Source organism: Erinaceus europaeus, chromosome 11, assembly GCF_950295315.1.
Source record: "Erinaceus europaeus chromosome 11, mEriEur2.1, whole genome shotgun sequence".
Classification (NCBI taxonomy): Eukaryota; Metazoa; Chordata; class Mammalia; order Eulipotyphla; family Erinaceidae; genus Erinaceus; species Erinaceus europaeus.
This window is the reverse complement of record NC_080172.1, coordinates 77,178,126-77,204,110: the sequence shown is the minus strand read 5'-3', so window position 1 is coordinate 77,204,110 and position 25,985 is coordinate 77,178,126. Positions and strand designations below refer to the sequence as shown.

Sequence of the window (25,985 nt, the reverse complement as noted above, 5' to 3'; positions counted from 1 at the left end):
TCACCAAGTCTGCCCTGAAAGAAGTTCTGAAAGTTCTCCTGTAAACAGTCAGACCACCATAAATAGGCCATATATCAGAACATTCTAAAAATATACAAGAATGACATTAAAATATCTTCAATCTTTGATATAAATAAATGTCAATGGCCTGAACTCACCTATTAAAAGGCACAGAGTAGGAAGATGGATCAGAAGACATAATCCAACAATATGCTGTCTACAGGAAACCCACCTAATTCAACAAGACAAACACAGACTCAAAGTGAAAGAATGAAAAACTATCATATACAAATGGTCAATGGCCCACAAAAAAAAGAGCAGGGACAGCTATTCTCATATCTGACATGATAGTCTTTAAATAAAATTTTAAAAGATAGGGATATATTTTGCCCTAATTTATGGCTATATGTGAACATATGCTCTATCTCACGGGACCTGGTCTATATCTAGGTTTTGGGACTTTGTTAGGAACCCCCTGGAATGGAATTAGAGAATACTATGAAAGGAAAGGTCTCACCCGAGTAATGAGAGTGAAGGGTTGACATTCCATGCCTGACGTCTCTGGACACAGTCTGAAGTGAAGTATGCTGAGGCATTGTGTTGATTAGGTTGGGATTGGTGAATGCAATTTCATTTGGTATGAATTGAGAGAAGCATGCAGAAAAGTGAGCCCCACCCTAGAGGCACAAGGACTGGGGAAAATATAGGCTCTATAGAAGAAGTGGGAGGTTCCTGCTGAATTAGGGTTTAAGAAGACAATAGATAGTTATTGCTACAATCACATTATTTGGCAATTGGATTAACTTTGAAATATCCCTTTGTTAGAATACATACACAACATCACCATAATTTATGTCCTTTGACATTATTTGTATATAGCTGTGCTAGCGGTTGCTTCTGTTCTCCCTGGTCTAAGCTTTTAAAAGATTCAACATATCAAAGACTCAACCTATATATTAAATAGACTCAGTCTGTGCTTTAAAAAGTTTGAAACATTCAATCAATTTTCCCCCTCTCATATTAATTAGTGACTTATATGATTACAAATTGATAGGAGTGTACATAAACACCATTCCCACCACCAACAGATTATGTCCCATTCTACCCCTCTCCCACCCCCTGCCCCGTGAAGCCAAACATCCACCCTCACCCTCACCCCAAGGTTTTTATTTTGGTGCCCTACTCCAGAAATCACCATTTTTAATTGATGAGTAGTATTCCATTGTTTATATAGACCATAATTTACTCAGCCATTCATCTGATGTTGGATACCAGGGTTGCTTCCAGGTTTTGGCTATTACAAATTTTGCTGCTATGAACATAGGTATACACATATCCTTTTGGATGGGTGTGCTTGGTTCCCTAGGATATATCCCCAGGAGAGGGATTGCAAGGTCATAGGGTAGGTCCACTTCTGGCCTTCTGAGAGTTCTCCAGACTTCTCTCCACAGGGGACGGGCCAATTGATATTCCCACCAGCAGTGCAGGAGGGTTTCTTTGTCTCCACAGCCTCTCCAGTATTTGTTGCTACTACATTTTCTCATGTATGACATTCTCACAGGAGTGAAGTAGTATCTCACTGTTGTCTTTATTTGCGTTTATTTGACAGTCAAAGACTTGGAGCATTTTTTCATGTTTGTTGGCTTTTTGGATCTCTTCTATGATAAATATTCTGTTCAGATTCTCTCCCCCTTTTTGGATGGGGCCATTTGTTTTCTTGTTGTTGAGTGTGGCAAGCTCTTTAGTTATTAGCCTAAAGAGAACTTTTTAAATGGTTCACTTGAGCTTCAGTGATTGAAGTGCAGTAAACAATCTTTCAATGACATGACACAGGTCTGCCCCATCCATGTCCATCCCTGGGTCCCCAGGTAAGTTGGCTAGCCCCAGAATATGCAAATTGAGACCCATCTGGGGCGTCAAAGCAGAGGGAAATGAAGTCAAGCAGTAGCAACAATAGGAATGAAGGAAACTATATTGTTGTCTTACCCTCTATCACGGGAAAATAAATGGAGGAAAGAAGCTTCATTCTTCAAGGAAAAAAGAAGGAAAATGAGTCTTTTATGGAAATGCTATATACAGAGTTGGTAGAAATTTAGCAAGAAATAAAGTCTCCAAAATGTTCCCTTATTCAGGTCCAGCTTGGCAGTCAAGTCCAGAAAGTTTTCATTTTCAAACTGATTTTCCCTGGAATCTCTGACCCTGGAACCATATGGGGCTCCCTAGAGGGCTCGACCTTTCCTCCTTTGACTCTTGTAGTTGTAATTAGCAGAGTCATAAGTGGTCAGAGAGGTGGAACTTAAAATTCTGATCAAAATCTTATAGAAAACATAGTGTGTTGTAGATGAAATGGTATTAATGGTTGGAAGTTTGCTTCAAAATTCTTTTCTAGGGTGGATAAAAGCATAGCTATGGATGAAATGGGATGAGGCAGGCATGATCACAGGGAAAGTGGATAGGGCAACAGTAGGTACATGAGACATCATTACACCGAACTAACATATTCTTCCTTCTACTTCTGTGTGTGCTCGAATTTCCACAATTAAGTTTTAAAAATATATTAATTGTATAAGAAATTTTCAAATGCTAATAAGTCAAAGAATATCTTAATTGCAGATGAAATGAAACAAAGAAGGTTTTAAAAATAGAACTGACAAGGAAAAAAACTCAGTCACTCTGCAAATCTGAATCCTAAGCCTGAATGGGTTTTTAAATCCTGGGCCTTTTAATCCACTGTTATCAAGTACAAAATGTCACCTTCTCTTTCCTGGCAAGGACTGTGTTCTTCAGTGTTCAGTAAATATTTGACATGTTCCAACATCAGCTTAACAAGAATTTCACAAAGGTGATTTAGGTGATTCTTACTGAAAACCTCCCCTTTATCCAAGGACATACTTCCTGCCCCTTTCCAGAAGATTGGGAAAAGGTAAGTGGCCTATATACACTGTGAATACTGAAGTCACTATTGACCCCAGGCTCTGGAACAGAGAACAGCAGCTGGTAGGACGAGCCCTGAGTGTCAGTCCGCTTTCCTATATGTTTGCATCTAATCAGGGTTCATTGTTAATATTTTCCCTCTATTTATTTATTTAGTTAGTTAGTTATTTTGGTTAGAGATAGAGGGTAATTGAGATGGAAGGGGAGAATAGAGAGGAAGAAAGTAAGAGACACACCTGTAGCACTGCTTCACCACTTACGAAGCTTCCCACCTACAGGTGGGGACCAGGTGCTTGGACCCCAGTGCTTGTACCCCAGTGCTTGTGCATGGTAATGTGTGTGCTTAACCTGACGTGCTACCACATTGCCACACAGTTCTTTTTAACATTTCTCTCTGAACACTTCTCTCTAACATTCTGAAAAAACTGGACAAAATTACTCTTGAGATACCTCCCAACAGTACTGTCACAATGATGATGATAATGACGACGACGACAGCTTCTACTTTTTGTGTTAGCAACATGCCAGATATTACATTGTGCACAGTACATTCATCCAATGCTTTTAATCCTCAGACTCAGGCAATTATGACCCCACATTGTAGACACCCTTCCACTTTTCACTTCCCTCCTTGTGAGAACAGAAGGATGTCAACCCCCCAAGCCCACCCACATTCCTTTTCTAGACCAAGTTTTCATTGCCTAGGACTCCAAATTAGCTTCCTCAGTGATCTAAGTTTGTTTCTAGGGCTTGCATGATCCACTTGCCAAAGGGTGGTTTATAGTCGGCGTGGGGGGCGGGGGACATGGAAAGATTAGGATCTGCAGATTGAGACAATGGCATGATACACAAGGCTTTCACTGTGTGAGATGAAACCTGGTAGAAAGGGGAAAGAAATAGGCTATGGAAAAGAGTGGGGAAGAGTGTGTTGTTTAGACTTTTTCCTGGAGTCCTATAAATAAAAAGCATAAAGCTAGTGAACTATGTCATTATTTCTACCTCTCTTTTAAGGAGAATACAACGAGAAGCAGAAAGCAGGAGCAATTTGCTCATAGTGGCAGCTGGCTAAGGGCAGGGCCAGGTCCTGATCACTTTCATATTGCTACATACCAAAGTCTGCAGGATCTGCAATGCTCCAAGACTCTCATGAGACACAGCGATGATCTTGAAAAACCATCATTTATCAGTTAGTTATCTGTATTATACTTTTGATGCCACCTGAGACTATGGCAGTGAGCGGTGGTGGCAAATCCTCATCCAGAAAAAAATTAACATGAGAAGTTGATTCAATAGAAAAATATTTGATACAGAAGTATGACACTTAATCCTAGGATTTCACTTTTTGTTCTGAACTTCTGACCCACAGCTGCTAGTCCAGCCACAGAATATCAGGACATTACCTAACTGGACTTTAACCATGTTAAAATAGCCTCTGGCCAATCAAAATAAATAGGTCTTTGCTGGTTTTCTTTAAAATCTAAAACTAGGGAATTAATTCTAATATGTTAACCCTCCCACACCCCCAGGACACCCTGAGGCACAGAAACAAAATCTAAAAATCTAACCACGCTTCTTTTAGCTACTTTCCATAATGAAACTTCTAACAAATTATAAGTCATTTGAAAAAGCAAATTTTTGAAGAAAGCTATCAAAATACCTGTACAACATTTTTTTATTGGGGAATTAATGTTTTACATTCAATAGTAAATACAATAGTTTGTACATGCATAACATTCCCCAGTTTCCCATATAACAATACAACCCCCACTAGGTCATTTATCATCCTTCATGGACCTGTATTCTCCCCACCCACCCACCCCAGAGTCTTTTACTTTGGTGTAATACGCCAATTCCATTTCAGGTTCCACTTGTGTTTTCGTTTCTGATCTTGTTTTTCAACTTCTGCCTGAGAGTGAGATCATCCCATATTCATCCTGCTGTTTCTGACTTATTTCACTCAACATGAATTTTTCAAGGTCCATCCAAGATCGGCTGAAAACGGTGAAGTCACCATTTCTTACAGCTGAGTAGTATTCCATTGTGTATATAGACCACAACTTGCTCAGCCACTCATCTGTGGCTCCTGCCTACAAAGCAGTGCTGCATTTCTGCTCGAGTCCTTCTCTTCCTTACCTCCTATTCTCACCGCCCACAGGCAGTCACTAACCTTCAGATAGTGATGTTCTTTTCTTTACTAGAAATCTCAGCTGTACTCTGATAAAACTTGTTGCATTATTTTGTTATAGTATTCATTTTCTGTACCAGAGGCAAATTTCCACGACTAGATCACCATAGCTCTTCCCTGGAAGTCCTTCATATAACTTTTAGGTATCTTTCTATACCATGAAATGTTTGTAATCATGATTTTTAACTACTGAACAGTAATTCATCATATGGACATACCAAAATTCATCCAACACTTTCCAGTTTAGTTTGTCTGCAATTTTTTGTCTGCTATAAATTGCACTTTGATATTCCTTTTTGCATATAATCTTAATATAAACCAACCTCTCTGTATATAAATTTCCTTATCTGTTAAGAAACATAATAGTAATCACTGCATCATATAGTTGTGATGATCAAGCAAGTGGATACATGTAAAAAATGAAATATTCTGCCTGGCATATAATAAGCACTCCATACTATATTACTGTTAGATATTTATAGTTGATATACATAACATAACATCGTAATTTAATATTAAGTACATTAAAGTATGCCTTCTTAAAATGTTGTACAGGTCTTTTCTGGTTCCAGATAAACATTTGTAGCATTTTTTCTATTCTCCTAAAAATGTGCTTGGGATCTTGATGGGGATAGCATTAAATTTATAGATGGTTCTGGGTAATATATTCATTTTGATGATGTTAACTATACTAGTCCATAAACATGGAATATCTTTTTTTAGATTTATTTATTTATTAGCAAGAAAGACATCAGAGAGAGAAAGAACCAGACATTACTCTGGCACATGTGATGCCAGGGACTGAACTAGGGACCTCATGCTTATGTGTCCAGTGCTTTACCCACTGTACCACCTCCCGGACCATAACATGGAATATCTTTCTACTTCTTTGTATCTTTTTCTTTTTTTTTAATATTTTATTTATTTATTAATGAAGGGGATGGGAGACAGAGAAAGAACCAGACATCACTCTAGTACATGTGCTGCTGGGGATTGAACTCAGGACCTCATGCCTGAGAGACCAATGTTTTATCCACTGCACTACCTTCTGGACCACCCTTTGTGTCTTTTTCTTTTCTTTTTTTTTTTTTAAGAAAGGATAAATTAACAAAACCATAGGGTAGGAGGGGTACAAATCCACACAATTCTCACCACCCAATCTCCATATCCCACCCACTCCCCTGATAGCTTTCCCACTCTCTATCCCTCTGGGAGCATGGACCCAGGATCATTGTGGGTTGTAGAAGGTAGAAGGTCTGGCTTCTGTAATTGCTTCCTTCCCTGCTGAACATGGGCGTTGACTGGTCGGTCCATACTCCCAGTCTGCCTCTCTCTTTCCCTAGTAGGGTGGATCTCTGGGGAAGCAGAGCTCCAGGACACATTGTGGGGTCTTCAGTCCAGGGAAGCTTGGCCGGCATCCTGATGACATCTGGAACCTGGTGACTGAAAAGAGAGTTAACATACAAAACCAAACAAATTGTTGAGCAATCATGGACCCAAAGCTTGGAATAGTGGAGAGGAAGTGTTAGGGGGGTACTCACTGCAAACTCTAGTGTACTTCTGCTTTCAGGTATATATTTTGCAGTAGTTTACAGATATGTGTGAACATATGATCTCTCTTACAGAAACTGGTGTATATCTAGGTTTTGGGACTTTGTTAGAAAGTGAACCACCTGAGATGGAATTAGAGTATACTATGTAAGGAAAGGTCTCACCTGAGTAATGAAGCTGAAGGGTTGTCATTCCACACGTGAAGTCTCTGGACACAGTCTGAAGTGAAGCATGTTGAGGTGGCCATCGTGTTGATTAGGTTGTGATCGGCAGATGCAATATTATTTGACATGGATTGGGAGAGGGATACGGGAAAGTGGGCCCTATCCAAGGGTTCCAGGACTGGGGGAAGTAGAGGTTCTATAGTGGAGATGTGAGGTTCCTGCTGTCTTAGGGTTCAAAAATATAATGGATAGTTAATGTTATCATCACATTTGGTAATTGGGTTAACTTTGAAAAGTCTTTTTGTTAGGGTTTGCTGTACAGTATCCAGTATCTTGTATATAGCTGTGCTATTGGTTGCTTCTGATCTACTTGGTCTAGGCTTTTGAGAGAGTCCGCACATCAAATACACATCCTTTTTCTATTTACTTGAATAGTGACTCATATTTTTCAGTATACAAGTCTTTCACTTCTTTTATTAGGTTTATTCCTAGCTGTTTTACTGATTTTATTGCTATAGTGAATGAGACTGATTTCTGGATTTCTTCTTCTGATTTAGCGTTTGCATAAAGGAATACCACCAACTTTTTAATGTTAATTTTGTAGCCTGACATTTTACTATATTGCCTGATAATTTCCAGGAGCTTTATGCTATATTTTTTTTTAAGTTGTTCTATGTATACTATCATGTTGTCTGCAAATAGTGATAATTTGAATTCTCTTTAAATCTGTATCCCTTTAATTCCTTTCTCTTGCCTGATTGCTATGGCAAGAATTTCCAATACTATATTGAATAGTAATGGTGATAGTGGGCAACCCTGCCTAGTACCTTATCTGAGTGGGAATGCTTTCAGCTTCTCATGAACCTGCTGGGAACCACTCAGGCAGAAGTATATAGCTGTATAAGCCCATTCTCTTGAGTGAACCCCAGGGAACCGCCCAGGGGCACCATGAAACTCACTCCACTCTCTTTCATTATAGCAGGCAAGAAGCCTACCAAACTCTAAGCTGTCCCAACTGACATAGACCTGGTAAATGGGGTCCAACCACCCTGCAGGCAGGAAAGTGACTTTGGCCTAACAGCAGAGTTCCCAATTTTAGGAATCAGTCAGGGAATAGAAGGAGGTCTGGGATCTTTCTTCCTCCACATACTCCTTAACCCCAGCCATCCTCAAACTGACTCTGTTTAAGGGACATTGGACACCACAATACTATGTCACTCTTCAAAAATCCTCCTCTCCCCTCTGCAACTTACATACAAAACAGAACACATAATCATATGCTGAACAACAACAGAAACAAAAACAGATGGGTAAAACTAGGGAAATGCTTGTTCTGCATACCAAGATGACAGTCCAAAACTTAGTGTTGCAGATCCAGAACTACCTTCAGAGAAAGAATTTAGGAAATACATTATCTGGAAATTTAAAGAAATGCAAAGCTCTCAATTTAATATGGAGAAATGGCTTTAAGAAAGACATCCATGACTTTAAAGACCCACTTGATAGGAAAACTTGAAAACAGAGTTACAGAATAAAAAGGACAATTTGAATACATTACAGTCTCAAATAGCAAGTCAAGGAAGAAGCAGTAACATTAGAAACAGAAAACAAACTGGTCACACTCTTTGACGTCAAAGCAGAAGGGGAAAAATGTTTTAGGAAAAATGAGTGAACTCTTAAAGATATTGAAGTTTACATTAGAAAAGCAACTATCTGTGGTTCAGAAGGTAACACAGTGAATAAGAAAAAAGCAAATATCAGAATTATAGAGGCCTCATGAGGAGAGGAGAGAAAGAGGGAGCAGGTGTTGTTAACGTTCGGGGCTAGCTTCGCGGTGGTAGACAGAGACTTGAGAACACACGGCTGGGCAGAGAATGCAGTTTAATCTTTATTCACAAGTGGGTAAATCACCACACCATGTGCTTCCCCATCTTTCTCCCCCCAGCGGCTGCAGTGGAGACTCTGGAAGTCCGTATGGTTTTAGGGGCGGGGAGAAGGGGGCTTGCGAAACTAGCAGGGGCTAAACCACCACCTCCCAGAGGCGGGGGGGGGGGGGGGAGACCAAACCAATGTGAAGCATAGCAACAATTCCCCCTTTTCTTTTTAACTAAATGACCATAGTATCAGGGGTGTGGTGTGAACAGAAACCTATATCGTACAGGCATTTTTAAAAAAAGAAACTGGCACAAACATGGAGGAACATGTAAGGGAGCAACAAGAACCAGTGTGCTGCCAAGGGAAAACCTGAGGGGGACCTTTTTTTTGCCTCTGGGGGGTGTTACTTGCCTTGACGGGCATTTTCTAGCATGGGGGCGGGGAACGGCCTAGAGTCCCAAGGCAGCTGGCTGCAGTCAGTCTTTGAGAAACCCAGCAGCATAAAGGGAAGCTGCTAGATTTGTGCAAAGTGTCCAAGAGGTGTACCAGTGAGTCCAATAGAAATGCCAGTCCAAAGCAGATGTCCACGGAAGAATGCCAGGGGGTGGAACATTGTATGAGGAAGGTCAGCTGCTGGAATTCCGCTTTTCTGTAGAGAACTTGACCACTGCAATTAACTTACTATGAAACAAAACTTATAGCAGATTAGAAGTTTATCACAATTGATAACTCTATTACAATTGGAAGTCTTTTTTAGTATGATTTTAAGGTTGTTTAAAGTTTAAACAATAGAATGTGGAAAGGTAAACATAAGAACTATGGAAAGAAAAAAACCTCATGCATGAGAATCATTAGCATAACCATAGTGCAATCTAACGTTTCTAATTGAGAAGGAATTTGAGAGTTTTACATATCAATAAGTCTATTTAACCATTTGTTACACCCATTCAAGATGGAGACACACCCTAGGTGTGCGCAGGTTTTTTTTTTAGACCAACTTAGTTAAAATATATTGATTTTTAACTAATTTTTACCTCAGACTTTAAATGTAAGTTAATTTTATCTTTATGAGAATTACATTGAAAACCTTTTTCCTTTAACTCTGTCTGGTAAGAATATAGCCTTAAAGTTATATTTTTAACCTTAAAGTAAATGTTACCAAGCTTTAAACACACACATAAACATGGTATTTTTTTTTTTTCTTTCCTCCCTCCCGGGTTATTGCTGGGCTCAGTGCCTGCACCATGAATCCACCGCTCCTGGAGGCCATTTTTCCCCCTTGTTGTTGTAGCCTCGCTGTGGCTATCATTATTGCCATTGTCGATGTCGTTTGTTGTTGGATAGGACAGAGAGAAATGTAGAGAGGAGGGGAAGACAGAGGGGGAGAGAAAGATAGACACCTGCAGACCTGCTTCACCGCCTGTGAAGCGACCCCCTGCAGGTGGGGAGCCAGGGACATGAACTGGGATCCTTAGGCCGGTCCTTGCGCTTTGCACCACATGCGCTTAACCCACTGCGCCACAGCCCGACCCCCAACATGGTCTTTAATACACAGGGAGAGAAACCTTTGTTATGAAGACATGTCATTTTAAACACGAATTTAGATCTGTACTGTCTTAGCCGTTCAGGGAGTGTGTTGTCTAGCGGTAGCCTCTTGCACAGTTGGGGATCTCGGCCAGGGGGCCCAGTTTCAGCAGGGAGCCTGCGGTCTCCGGGTGGTCTGGGATCTTCCCAGACTTCATAGCAGGAGGGCGGGCGGGCCAGCCATGCAGAAGGCGCGGGCCGAGGTGCTCCAGGGTGGCGGCCATGATGGGCTGCTGCCTTGCCCGCTATGCCTGCTGCCCTGCTCCCAGTGGCCGAGCAGCGTGGAGGGAGCCTGCGCCCAGTGCCCCGCACCACGCGGCGGGGAGCCGGTTCCTGCGGGCTGGCGTTGGGCTCCTGTGGGCTGGCGTTGGGCAGAAACCACAGAGTGGTTCAGAGATAAATGTTCCAGAAACAGAAAAACAGTCTCATGAAGAAAGGGCAGAGGGCTTTGGAAACCTCTTCACAAGCAGAAAAGAAGGCCATTGTAGATAGGTAGGCAAAGTCTTCACTTATCTGGGGGGATGCACTGGTCAGGTCCATGTGGGCTCCATATGTCATTAACGTTCAGGGCTCCAGCAGGCCAGGCTAGCTTTGTGGTGGTAGACAGAGACTCAGGGACACATGGCTGGGCAGAGAATGTAGTTTAATCTTTATTCATAAGCGGGCAAATCACCACACCATGTGCTTCTCCATCTTTCTCCCCCCCCCCCCCCCCCCCCCGCGGCTGCAGCGGGGACTCTGGAAGTCTGTATGGTTTTAGGGGCGGGGAGAAGGGGGCATGCGAAACTAGCAGGGGCTAAACCACCACCTCCCAGAGGCGGGGGGGGGGGGGGGGGGGGAGACCAAACCAATGTGAAGCATAGCAAATAGCATAGAAGGGGAAAAATGTTTTAGGAAAAATGAGTGAACTCTTAAAGACATTGAAGGTTACATTAGAAAAGCAACTATCTGTGGTTCAGGAGGCAATACAGTGAATAAGGAAAAGCAAATATCAGAATTATAGAGGCCTCATAAGGAGAGGAGAGAAAGAGGGAGCAGGAACCATATTCACAGAAATAATAATAATAAATTTTCCAAATATGGAGTATGGTCAGAATGTAAATGTTCAGGAAGCAGAGAGAACTCTCAAGTTCCTAAACACAAATATGCCTACACCAAGACACATCATTCTGAATTTATCAAAAGTCAAGGACAAAGGAAAATACAAGCTGCCAGGGGAAAGAAGAAGGTGACTTATAAAAGCAGTGTAGTCAGACTCACACCAGATTTTTTAAATTATTATTTATAAAATAGAAACACTGACAAAACCATAAGATAAGAGGAGTACAATTCCACACAATTCCCACCACCAGAACTTCGTATCCTATTCCCTACCCTGATAGCTTTCCTATTCTTTAACCCTCTGGAAGTATGGACTAGGGTTATTATGGGGTATAATAGGTGGGAGGTCTGGCTTCTGTAATTGCTTCCCTGCTTAACATGGGCGTTGACAGGTTTATCCATACTCCCAGTCTGTCTCTCTCTTTTCCTAGTGGGGCAGAACTCTGGGGAAGCAGGGCTCCAGGACATATTGGTGGGCTTGTCTGTCCAGGGAAGTCCGGTTGACGTCACGTAGCATCTGGAACTTGGTGGCTGAAGAAAGAGTTAACATATCAATTATACAAATTGTTGACTAATCATGAACCTAAAGGCTGGAATATTGCAGATGAAGATTTGGGGTCTCCGTTTTGGAAATAGCTAGTAGGTCTATTCTAGGTATATTCCAAAGGGCCCATGACTTTATTAGTTTTGTCTGAGCTTGACATCTGATATGCAGGGGAACCCAAGTTATTGTCTGGGGAGATGATGTCATGGCTGGAAAAAGGGCTATAAAGCTGGATCAGGAAAGAGAGTAGCTCTCAAATATGGGGAAAATGTATAAATATTGTTGAATGTAAACCCCATAGATTTGATCTGGAGCCCATATTCAGCATACGAGCCTATGTAACATCTGCATTCCTGTAGATCCGACCTCTCATTCTGTGGTCATGAATAGTAACATTCCAAGTTGTACCATTTCAGGACTTACCTTCCTCAGGTGGTAGATAGTGTATGTTATCCAACCCCCCTTCAGAGGATGGAACATTCCCTACCATTGTTGACCCACATTAAGGGCAAGGTCCTATGGGAGTCCCCAAAGGGGTCCATTCCTGTTGGAGATGACCAGTGACAATGGAGAGAGGGATCTATTCGAGGTCTAGGTTCATAGTGTTGTGTGGTAATCCCAGGACTCCCTGACTAGGGCCCCAGATGATGGGGTGGCCTGATAATGCCAGTCTCTTGCCCTTATTCAGCTTTTGTAGTCCTTATTTGTTCCCATAAATAAAACCTTTTAAAAAATAAATGTATAACTCACAGTTCTAGAAACCTGGAAGTCCTAGATTAAGGAACCAGTAGATTTAACATCTGGTTTCCTGGTTCATAGATGACCAGCTTCTCCCTGTACCTTCATAGCAAAAGGACAAGATTACTGTGAGGTCTTATTTCCCCCCCCTTGGTAAGAACACTGATTCCATTTATAAAGGTCCTCCCCATCCATGACCTAATCAGCTTCCAAAGGTGTGTGTGTGTGTGTGTTTAACTGTTTTATTTTTTTTAATTGGGGAATTAATGTTTTACATTCAACAGTAAGTACAATAGTTTGTACATGCATAACATTCTCCAGTTTCCCATTTAACAATACAACCCCCACTAGGTTCTCTGAATCCTTTCTGGACTTGTATTGTCCCCACCCACCCACCCACCCCAGAGTCTTTTACTTTGGTGTAATACACCAATTCCATTTCAGGTTCTATTTCTGTTTTATTTTCTGATCTTGTTTTTCAACTTCTGCCTGAGAGTGAGATCATCCCATATTCAGCCTTCTGTTTCTGACTTATTTCACTCAACATGATTTTTCAAGGTGCATCCAAGATCGGCTGAAAACGGTGAAGTCGCATTTTTTACAGCTGAGTAGTATTCGTATATATATATATATACCACAACTTGCTCAGCCCCTAATCTGTTGTTGGACACCTGGGTTGCTTCCAGGTTTTGGCTATTACAAATTGTGCTGCCAAGAACATATGTGTACACAGATCTTTTTGGATGGATATGTTGGGTTGCTTAGGATATATCCCCAGGAGAGGATCATAGGGTAGGTCCATGTCTAGCCTTCTGAGAGTTCTCCAGACTGTTTTCCACAGACGTTGGACCAATTTACATTCCCACCAGCAGTGCAGGAGGGTTCTTTTGACCCCACACCCTCTCCAGCATTTGCTGCTGTTACCTTTTCTGATGTATGACATTCTCACAGGAGTGAAGTGATATCTCGTTGTTGTCTTTATTTGCATTTCTCTGACAATCAGAGACTTGGAGCATTTTTTCATGTGTTTCTCGGCCTTTTGGATCTCTTCTGTGGTGAATATTCTGTCCATGTCCTTTCCCCATTTTGGATGGGGTTATTTGTTGTCTTGTTGTTGAGTTTGGCAAAGATCTTCTCCCCCTTGGTTTGGGTAGTGGTTTCTTTTGCTGTGAAGAAGCTTTTTAATTTGATGTAGTCCCATAGGTTTATACTCGCCTTAGTCTTCTTTGTAATTGGATTTGTTGCATTGAGGATGTCTTTAAAATTTATGCGGAAAAGAGTTCTGCCAATATTTTCCTCTAAGTATCTGATAGTTTGTGGTCTAACATCCAAGTTCTTGATCCACTTGGAATTTACTTTTGTATTTGGTGAAGTATAGTGGTTCAGTTTCATTCTTCTGCATGTTTCAACCCATTGTTTCCAACACCATTTGTTGAAGAGACTCTGCTTTCTCCATTTAATAGTCTGAGCCCCTTTGTCAAAGATTAGATGTCCATAGATGTAGGGGCTCACTTCTGGGCTCTCAGTTCTATGCCACTGGTCAGTGTGTCTATTCATATTCCAGTACCAAGCAGTTTTGATGACAATGGCTTTGAGATCTGGGAGTGTGATGCTTCCGGTTCTGTTCTTTTTTCTCAAGATTGTTTTGGCAATTCTAGGTCTTTTTCTGGTTCCAGATAAACATTTATAGTATTTGTTCTATTCTCCTAAAAAATGTGCTTGGGATCTTGATGGGTATAGCATTAAATTTATATATGGCTCTGGGTAGTATATTCATTTTGATGATGTTAATTCTACCAACCCATGAACATGGAATATCTTTCCACTTCTTTGTGTCTTTTTTAATTTCCTTGAGTAGTGACTCATAATTTTCAGCATAGAAATCTTTCACTTCTTTGGTTAGGTTTACTCCTAGATATTTTATAGTTTTAGTTGCTATAGTAAAAGGAATTGATTTCTGGATTTCAATTTCTTCTAGCTTAGTGTTTGCATAGAGGAATGCCACTGACTTTTGAATGTTAATTTTGTAGCCTGACACCTTACTGTATTGCCTGATGATTTCCAAAAGCTTCTTGCTGGATTCCTTAGGTTATTTTGTGCTTCACCCTTTGGGAGGCTTTTAGCTGGACTGTTGTCCTGGTTAGTTTCTCCAATATTTCTTCTTGTTGGTTTACCCATTTTATATATTATGTTATGAGTTCCCTCTCTTAGTACTTTTCAAATTACTGATCACTATTTCCTGGATTGACTTGTGTCTAAGTAAGGTAATTAAAGGGTTCACATTGGTGGAAGTTAACAGTTGTTTCAATAGTATTTTATTCCCTGAGTTGGAGCTCAGTGATTTAAAGGCCTCTTTTTAATTTTTTTTCTTCTCTGTAGGATATGGGAGCCTGAGGGCTTCTAACTATAAGTAGGCTTCTTAACTTAATCACTGACTCCAGACCAAGAGATAAGGCAGGGTGTGGCAGAGACAGTCCAGTGGTTATGCAAAGAGACTTTCACAGCCCCACAGCTATGCCACCGAGGTATAGGTCTTCTCCTGAATTTCCTGGTTAGATCTCTGTCCCCGGTGTCCCTCCCTGCCACTGCTCCAGATTCTGAGGGCAGTAGTAATGGAGACTCAGGGTTGCACTTGGTGAGTCTCCGGGGAGTCCTCTCCTCCCTTCAGCTGTCCCCTTGTTGGTGGAACAGACTGGAGATGGTGTCTCAACTGATAGACCCCCGGACTATTACCAGCCACTTAGTCTCTCCCTAGGCTCCTCTCTGTCACCAGCCACGTGTGTTTGCACTCACCACTGATTTGGTGGGTTCCTGCAGTCGTTCTAGTCTTGTCTTGTTTCAGTCTCAGGTGGTTTCCTTTGGTATTCCTAGTCGATCTGGGAGAGGAGAGGAGAGAAACAGATCTGCTGCTGCTTGTAGCCCCGCCTCTGGAAGTCTGCTGTGTGTGTGTGTTTAATAGTGATTTACAGTATTGTAAGATGCACCCACCACAAAGTCCTGTGCCCCCCATTTTCCCAACAATACCACTAAAATTATGACAAAGTCTTAGAGATAGCTTTCTGGCTTCTGGGTTTTTGTTGTTGTTTTGGTTTTTCTTTCTTTATTTTTTGTTTTTTTTCCAAGTTCGTGTATTTCACTTATGAATGAAACCATCTAGTACTTATCTTTCATCTCTTTATTTTGATAAGCATTATCAACTCCAGTTCCACCCATTTTATTCAGAAGGACACTATATCATCTTATTTGACTGCAAAGTAGTATTCCATGGAGTATATATCACGTAACTTCTTTTTTTTTTTTTCCTCCTCCAGGCTTATTGCTGGGCTCGGTGCCTGCACCATGAATCCACCGCTCCTGGAGGCCATTTTTTCCCCCTTTTGTTGCCCTTGTTGTAGCTTCATTGTGGTTATTATTATTGCCCTTGTTGACACAATTCGTTGTTGGATAGGACAGAGAGAAATGAGAGAGGAGGGGAAGACAGAGAAGGGGAGAGAAAGATAGACACCTGCAGACCTGCTTCACCGCTTGTGAAGCGACTCCCCTGCAGGTGGGGAGCCGGGGGCTCGAACCGGGATCCTTACGCTGGTCCCTGCGCTTTGCGCCACATGCGCTTAACTCACTGCGCCACTGCCGGACCCCCCACGTGACTTCTTTAACTAGTCATCTGCCAGTGAGTATTTTGGCTACTTCCACTCTTTTGCTATTATGAATTATGCAGCTATGAATATAGGGGTGCATATATCCCTTCAAATTAGTGCATGCATGTCCTTTGAATAAAGGTCTAAGAATGATATTGCTGGATCATAAGGTAATTCTATTTTTGTTTAAGAACTCTCCAGGTTGTGGGGACAAAGGAACCTTCCTGTGCTGCTGGTGGGAATGTCAATTGGTCCAACCCCTATAGAGAGCAGTCTGGAGAACTCTCAAAAAGATAGAAGTGGACCTATCTTATGACCCTGCAATTTCTCTCCTGGGTATACATCCTAAGGAACCAAACATATCCATCCAAAAAGATTCATGTATACCTATATTCATAGCAGCAAAATTTGGAATAGCCAAAACCTGGAAGCAACCCAGGTGTCCAACGACAGATGAGTGGCTAAGTAAGTTGTGGTCTATATACAGCTATTACAGTGGTGAATTCACCTTTTTCAGCCTACCTTGGATGAAGCTGGAAGGAATCATGTTAAGTGAGGGCAGCCAGAAAGAGAAGGAAGAATATGGGATGATCTCACTCCCATATTGAAAAGCAAGATCAGAAGGGAAAACACTAAGTAGAACTTAAACTGGAGTTGGTGTATTGCACCAAAGTAAAAGACTCTGGGGTGGGTGAGAGTGTTCAGGTCCTGGAACATGATGGCAGAGGAGGACCTAGTGGGGGTTAAATTGCTGTGTGGAAAACTGAAAAATGTTATGCATGTACAAACTATTGTATTTTACTGTCAATTGTAAACCATTAATCCCCCAATAAAGAATTTTTTTTTTAAAAAGAGCTCTCCAAATAGTCTTCCAAAGGCCTTTCTTTAATGGAAATGACTTTATTAATGGTGCTATTAGAGAAGCAACTTCTAAGCCTCTGAACATATTCCAGAATCATGGACTTAAAGGAGCAACTCTGCATCCCCAATGTGTCAACTGTCTCCTCTTTGTCATTAATTTTAAATTTTATGTTTAAGATTATTACAATAACCTTCTGTCTGTTACAGTTCTTTTAAGTCAGTCTTTTAGAAAACTCTTTCTCTATAGATTAATGAGAATTCCTGGAGGGATGCATAAAGAACCAGGGTAGTAGCGGCCAGGTAGTGGCACACCTGCTTGAGCACACATGTTACAATGCGCAAGGAACCGGGTTCGAGCCCCCAGTCCCCACCTGTAGGGGGAAAGCTTTGCGAGTGGTGAAGCAGGACTGCAGGTGTCTGTCTGTCTCTCTCTCCCTTTCTACTTCCCCCTTCCCTCTCGATTTCTAGCTTTCTCTGTCCTAAATAAATATGATTTTTAATTTTTTTTAAAGATTAAAATAAAAAAGAACCAGGGTAGGTTTTTTTTACTTCTGTCCTAGAAAACAATGAAATGTGTAGCAACAGGTCTTTGATGAACTGCCAAGGTGTTCTTCACATTAACATTGACTGGAATAATCTGGTCTGAGCAACAGAAATCACTGAAATCTTATAAGCACCAGTGATTTGTGTGGAGTTTTTAACCTGACATCAGTCAAGGCAATTCCAATCTGATGTGGAGTATTTTGCTGACATGTTGTTTATTTTACTGTCTAACAGCATTTTAGAAGTAATTTTCACCCAGGTTTGAGTCCCTGCTCCCAATCTGCAGGCAGGGACACTTCACAAGTGGTACAGCAGGTCTGCAGGTCTCTCTCTCTCTCTCTCTCTCTCCCTGCCTATCCACCCTCCACTCTCAATTTCTCTCTGTCCTATAAAATAAAATAGCAGGAAAGAAGAAGAAGAAGAAAAGGAGGAAGAGGAGGAGGAAGGGGAAGAGGAGGAGGGTAAGGAGGAATGGCTACTGGGAGAAGTGGATTAGTAGTGCTGGCACCAACCCTGGTAGAAAACAAAAGTATCACCATAACTAAGTATCTGAGGGACCAGCCACAACATGAGCCTTGGCTTATGTAGGACTCTGAATGTATAGATTCTGTGCCAACACAGATTAAAAGGTACCTTCCAGTTCTGAGAAAGAATGAAGTCAAATATACAGTGGAAGAATCTCCTTACTTTCCCCTCTGCAGTTCCTGACAGGGATACAGTGATCCATAACCTGGTTTTGTTTAACCAAATGTTAGTGTTGTTTCTTTCATACATGCATTTGATTGTGAATAGGAACCAATAGACATTGTACACAAATTATATGTTCAATATTTTGGAAACTAAGGTTTTGTTTTTTCACTATTACCTATATAAAATGTCTGATCATCATGCATCTAATTTTTTTTTATATCACTGCCCCCTAACAACTAAGCCAGGGATACTTGAAATGTGCTTGTAGATGTTGGGATTGATATATGCATTTTCTTTTTTTAAAATATTTATTTATTCCTCTTTGTTGCCTTTGTTTTATTGTTGTAGTTATTATTGTTGTTGTTATTGATGTCGTCGTTGTTGGATAAGACAGAGAGAAATGGAGAGAGGAGGGGAAGACAGAGGGGGGAGAGAAAGAGAGTCACCTGCAGACCTGCTTCACCGCTTGTGAAGTGACTCCACTGCAGGTGGTGAGCCAGGGGCTCGAACCGGGATCCTTATGCCCATCCTTGAGCTTTGCACCACGTGCTCTTAACCCAATGAGCTACCACCTCCCAATATATACATTTTCAGGAAAGATAGGGAATAGTTCTCTTTAAATTCTCTGTAGCCCTTCCTTAAACATGCTTCCCTCAAAAAAAATTTAAAACTTATACTTAAGGTTTTGAGGTTTTTTAAAGGGTATATTTATTTATTTTTTTTTTCAATCTGAGCCTCAAAATTTAAAGGAAAAACAAGCTGCCTTGTCTCTTTTCCTTTTGCATCTATCCAATCACCCCATTTCTTCCCAAATCACTGGTGTGTGTGTGTGTGTGTGTGTGTGTTTAAATAAAGCCTTTTCTGAGGAGAGCAAGATGCAAAGAAAAAAAAATAGAAGAAAAAACTGATTGCAATTTTTAGAGTTTTGTTTGGTTGGTTAGTTTTTGCTTCAAAGGTTTTTCCTGGGGCTTCATGCATGCATAATTTGACTACTCCCCATGAGCTATTTTAGACAGAGAGAGATAGGGAGGAAAGGATGGAAGAAGGGAGACAAAGGGAAGAGAGTCACTGTGTCACTACTCTACCATTTTTAACATTTCCCCTTTTCATGGTGTGGTGATTGGAGAGCTGGAACCTGGATTGTGGTGTATGGCAAGGTGTGAGTTGTAATGGATGAGGTATTTCTTAGCCTATTTTACTGATACATTTTTACAGAAATCCTCCTAGAATTTTTCAGCCTCTTTTGAGTCTCTTGGCTGTTGTTGTTGCTATTTAGTAGTCTTCACTGTGAATGAATTCTTTTGTGGATGGCTGTAGATTACTAGCTTGTATTTTAGCTAGAGAAGCTGACACAGCAGATTTATGGTCTGTTATAAATTAAGTGATGTGATGACATAAACTTAGTGGTTAGACTGACATGCAAAATAAATCAGATGTAATCATCGGAATATAAGTTTGAGATATAAAATAAACCATTTTGGGGTCAAAACAAAAGACAGAACCATAGGAGTATTTGTTTGCCAAAGCCCAAATAAGCTAATTCTGCTTACAATCAGCAAAAAGGAAATCAGACACTTTTTCTCTTGTTCTGTGAGTGCCATAAAGGGAAGTTAATAACTCAGATGATGGGACATGGAATTTGTAACTGAAGTTGTTATAAGTGAACACTTTTCCCCCCACCAGGGTTCTTTCTGGGCTTTTACGTCTGCACAATCCCACTGCTCTTGGCAGACTCTTTTGTTTTCCTTTCTTTTTTATTTTTTGGTAGAAGATGAGAGACAGAGAAGAATGTAGGGAGATACCACAGCACTGTTATACTGATCATGAAGCTTCTCCCGTGTGGATGCTTTCTTGTGGTGGTTAAGGACTTGAACCTGGGTCATCTCACACAGCCAAGTGAGAAGTGTGTGCTTTACCTGGTAAGTTATCTCCCTCACCCACTCACTCCTCCCCCTCCTTCTTTTCTCCCTCCTCCTCTCCCTCCTCCTCCTCTCTCTCATTTTTTTGTTTTTAACAGGAAAGACATAGGATCAAAGACTCTCTGAGAAACAGAGCTAGAGGGAGGCTGCAAGATAACACAGCATATAGGACGCTCACCTTACCGATTGCAAGGCCCTGGATCTGAGACCCGATGCCACATTGAGCAGCACCAGGATGGTGGAGCAGTGCTGTGGTATGTCCCTCATTCTCTGTTTCTCCCCTGATTCTCTCTGTCTTTAAGGAAAAAAATGCATGAAAAAAAATTAACCCTCTGGGAAAGGTGGCTGAATAGTCTTATTTGTCCATTCATGAAACCCAAGGACCACATATAGGAAAGAAGGAAGGGAGGGAGGAGGGAAGGAAGAACAGGATGGCTACAAATATTCTAACACTTGGGTATTCTAAATCAAAGCAGTGTGTGCATATATTACAAGGTTGGGCACAGAGCTTTGGTGGTAGGTAGGGATGGTGTGGGACTATAGACCTGTAATTTTATTAACTTGTTAACCACTACTGAATCTTGAATAAAAATTAAGTGAACCAAAAGACCTGAAAATAACTTGATTTTGTATTATCATAAAGTACAATTAAAGACTTTACAATTCAAACATATTTACAATACCTAGGATTCAGATAGCACGAACACAATGTGGAGGCTGGACAGACAGCTTATTGGATATGGTTTGTGTCTTGACATGTGTGCAGCCTAGGGTTGAGCCCAGCACCACAGGAGAAGCACCGTGGCACTGAAGGAAACTTCACACTTGTTCTTTTCGTTTTTTGACACCAGGATTATTGCTAGGGCTCAGTGCCAATATTAGAAATCCACTACTCCAGGCCAGTTTTCACTCCCCCCTAATTTTTATTAGATAGGACAGAGAGAAATTGAGAGAGGATGGGGAGATAGATGATAGATAGATAGATGATAGATAGATAGATAGATAGATAGATAGATAGATAGATAGGGACACCTACAGATCTGCTTCACTGCTGGTGAAGCAGACCCCTGTAGTTAGGGATCAGGGGCTCGAACCGGGTCCTTGCACTTGATATTATATGCACTTAATGGAGTGTTCCTCCATTTGGACCCCTTCACACTTGTTTTTTTTCTCTCTTTCTCATTAATGATTTTATTTTATTATTTTTTCTTAATTTTTATTAGTGATTTAATATTGATTCACAAGGCTGTAAGAGAATAAGTATATAATTCCATACAGTTCCCACCACCAGAATTCTGTGTCCCATCCCCTCTATTGGAAACTACACTATTCTTTACCCCTTTGTGATTATGGATCACGATTCTTTTTGGGAGTGCAGAAGGTGACTTCTCTAACTGCTTCTCCATTGGATATGAGATTTGGATGGTTGATCCATACCTCCAGACTGTTTCCCTAGTGATTTCCCTTCTTTCTCAATGAAAAAGTGACCGGGAAATAAGGAAATTAGGCATGTGCAAGGCCCTCACTGAGTACGCACAAGAATACAGCATAAGACAGAGACAGAAGTACACAAGAAGACATTTTTTTTAACTTTTTTTTTTAAACTTCTTTATTTGGGAATTAATGGTTTACAGTTGACAGTAAAATACAATAGTTTGTACATGCATAACATTTCCCAGTTACATTTTCCATGTAACAATTCAACCCCCACTAGGTCCTCTTCTGCCATCATGTTCCAGCACCTGAACCCTCTGAGGCCCCAACCCCAGAGTCTTTTAATTTGGTGCAGTACACCAACTCCAGTCCAAGCTTTGCTTAGTGTTTCCCCTCTGATCTTGTTTTTCAACTTTGGTCTATGAGTGAGATCATCCCATATTCTTCCTTCTCTTTCTGGCTGATCTCACTTTAAATGATTCCTTCCAGCTCCATCCAAGATGGGGTGAAGAAAGTGGATCTACCATTTTTAATAGCTGAGTAGTATTCTATTGTGTATATAGGCTACAAGTTACTCAACCACTCATCTGTTGTCGGACACCTGGTTTGAAGAAGCCAATTTTTTAAACTGAAATTAAAAATGATTTTCTGGGCTGAGGAACTAGCTCTCCTTTACAGTACCAGACTTGCATGTCTGAGGCCCTGAAGGTCACAAATTCCATTCCTAGCACCTCCATGTATCAAAGTTGAGTGGTTCTCTGGTGTCTCTCATTCTCATGAAAATAAGTAAACAAATCTTTAGGTGGCTGGGCAGTGGCACACGCAGTTAAGTGCACATGCTACTATGTATTTACATGCTATTATGTACAAGGACCCAAGTTTGAGCTCTTGCTCCCCTTTGCAGGAAGGAAGTTTCATAAGTGGTGAAGATACGCCAGAAGGAGAAGAATTAATACTGATGATCTCACTTAAAGGAGCCCCTTTCAAAGACTGTATGGAGAGTCCTTCAACAACAACAACAACAACAACAACAACAACAAATAAATTTCCTTGTGTATTACTCACCACCCTTAAGCATTTATCCAAAGGATACTGAAACACTAATTCAAAGAGACATATGCATCTGTATGTTCATAGTCCCATTATCTACAATAACCAGAGTGGAGGCAGCCTAAATGCCCATCAACAGGTGACTGGTGAAAGAAGTTATGTGATATATGCTCCATGAAATACTACTCTGAAATAAAAAAAGATGATACTGTGCCCTTTTGGACAAAATGGATGAAACTGAAGGTGATCATACTTAGCAATATAAATAAAAAGTTGATGGTTTTATTTTATTTATATGTGGAATCTGAGATCTGATACACATTAACTTGAAAAAAAAAACCCAAAAACCAAAAAAACAGAAGCAAGAAAAGGCTCCTACTATATAGCCATACCTCCTGACCACCAGGAGTGTTAGATTTTCTCCGGAGTCACTAGCTCTCTGCCCCACCCCACCCCTACCCCACCCCCCACCCATCAACATAGGGCTTCCTTGTTGCTGTTCCAGTCCCTGAGAAACAGCAGTGAAGACCCACAGTTATAAATTGGTGAAGTGTAAGTTCTCCCTCCAGCAGTCTTGGTTGATAAAATTCAGACCAGAGGCGGTTTTTCTTCTGGCACACTGCCAGACTGGTACCAGCTGCCTCTGAGTAGCTATAGATGTTTAGCCCAGGAATCTCTCCTTAAGTTCTTCTGTTCATGAGCCACATGTGTTTAAACTCACCTGCAGCTTGGTGGGTTCCTAGAGTGATCCTACTCTTATCTTGTTGTGTTCTCAGGTGATCCTCTTTGTTATTCCTAGTTGAGCAGAAAATGCAGCTGCCAAGAAACTATTTCTAAGACTTGCGAGAACTCTGGTGGTTATCTTTGGGGGTGGGGGTGGGGAGGTGGGGACACAGAATTCTGGTGGTTGGTGTGATGTGGAGCTATACACCGTAATCTAATAATCTTGTAACTACTGTTAATCACAAATCTTTTTTTTTTTTTAAAAAGAAAGAATGAAAAGCAAAACACAGTGTGAAACTATTCCTAGTTCTTAATATGAGAAACTGAACTTAAAATGGTAAGGAGATTTACCTAAAGTCCCAGAAAGAAAGTAAAACAGAAATTTAGAGCTTCATGTGAGTGCATCCAAAGCCCACTGGGAGCACTACTGGATAGAGTTATGCTTTACAAACCTTTTGTTTTCTGACTTGGGCTAGCACATTGCTTTATTAATAGTAGGAACTCAATAAATGCTTTTGGGGCTGGCTGGTGGCGCATCTTGTTAAGCGCACACATTACAATGTGCAAGGACCCGGGTTCAAGCCCCTGGTCCTCACCTGCAGGGGGAAAGCTTCATGAGCGGTGAAGCAGGGCTGCAGATGTCTATTTCCCCCTCCTCTCAATTTATGGCTGTCTCTATCCAATAAAGAAAGATAATAAAATAAAATAAACACTTTTGAAGGAAATGAATAAATGGCAAGATCACTTGGTAGCACACATACCAAAAGAATATATATATTGCCAGAGATGAACCAGGGCTTCGTGCACAGTGCCACTCAGCAACTCTATGTCCCAGAGAAAGGGAGAGAGAGGGAAAGAGAGGACACCAAAACCCACTCCACCAGCCATAGAATTCCACTTGTTTCTAATTGGTGCTCTCGTGTTTTTTCAGGAATCGAACCCAGGGCCTCAGGCATGGAAGGCATGTGCTCTACCTGGTGAATCACCTGCTGAACCTCAAAATAACTGCTTAAAATGTTACTTTCAGCTTTCCAGATGTTTTGTCCATCTTTTATGGGGATGAGGAAGCTACACAGTGCCTAAAGGCCAGTGACCCTGCGGAGCATGACCGCACATCTCTGTTACCTCACAGGTAGCTTAGCACAGTAGCCTGACACTGGGCCCTGGCGTCAGCCAGCTCACTTTAACTCCTGCCTTCACCTTTGATCCCTTCATCCTGGACAAGTTGTGTTGCTTCACTGTGCCTCAGTTGTTTCCCTTGTAAGGTGGGGGCAAAAGTTGTGCCATCTGTTTAAGGTTGTTTTGAAGATGAAGTGAGTTAATAAATGTAAAGCACATGAGAACACACACTAAACACTCAATAAAGAGTTTTATTAACTTAAATGTGTTTCTTCACAACCCTTGTAAAGTCTTTGCTCTCCTTTGCAGAAAAGTGTTTTCAAAAAGTGCTTCATGCCACAGATCTAGGATTATCTCTGTGCTATTGTCCTGGAGGCTCCTGTGGGGGGGGGGGGCGTGTTGACATCACCTTATTAATATCTCCTGCTTCCTGTGCTGCAGCTGACCTTTCTTGGCAGTCATGGATCCCCCTGAGGTTTGTTGCACTTTTGAGCACCACAGAGCATGTTGGCAGGAACTGGGACAGCAGAGCCTGAGATGTAAAATGTAAAAATTCAGCTAAGAAATGCTTGACTTTTTTTTTTTTTTTTTTTTGCTGCAAGTTAGAGAAATAAATAAAAGGGAAACCTATAAAGCTTATGCCATCTAGCTTGCAGTATTTCAGATGGTCTGATTTTCTAAATATCAGTTAGGAGATCTAAATGCCACTCTTTCATGGAGCAGACATCTACTGCATGTTTACTGTTTGAGTGCCTGATCTCCCATAAGCATCTGCTGTCTATACGACCCAGATTGTCTAGAACAATCTTCATTTTAAGTGCCTTTGGCATTTTTTTCATGGAAATAAATGAGTAAGGCAGGGAAGTAAAGAGCCTTTGTCTGCCCCTCTAACCAGAGTTTCCTGACTTCCTTCCTTCCTTCCTTCCTTCCTTCCTTCCTTCCTTTCTTCCTTCTTCCCTCCCTTCCTTCCTTTCTCCCTTCCTCCCTCCCTTCCTCCCTCCCTTCCTTCCTTCCTTCCTTCCTTCCTTCCTTCCTCCCTTCCTTCCTTCCTTCCTTCCTTCCCACCTCTAGGGTTATCACTGGGGCTCAGTTCCAGCACTATGAATCCACTGCTCCTGCAGGCCTTTTTTGTTGTAGTTATAATTGATGTCGTCGTTGTTGGCTAGGACAGAGAGTATTAGAAAGAGGAGGGGAAGACAGGGAGAAAGGGAGAGAAAGACAGACACGTGAAGACCTGCTTAATTGCCTGTGAAGCGACTCCCCTGCAGGTGGGGAGCTGGGGGCTCGAACCGGGATCCTCATGCCGGTCCTTGTGCCCGCAGCACCTCCGCT

The 25,985-nt window shown here is 41.4% G+C and overlaps 1 long non-coding RNA gene across 1 annotated transcript; it reads left to right on the top strand.

Annotated features, from left to right (window-relative positions):
• Positions 1 to 22,830: 22,830 nt before the first annotated feature.
• Positions 22,831 to 24,911, top strand: LOC132541243 (uncharacterized). Its single transcript, XR_009552412.1, has 2 exons — positions 22,831 to 23,054; positions 24,466 to 24,911. It is a non-coding gene; the product is annotated as an uncharacterized LOC132541243 (long non-coding RNA).
• The last annotated feature ends 1,074 nt before the right edge of the window (positions 24,912 to 25,985 follow it).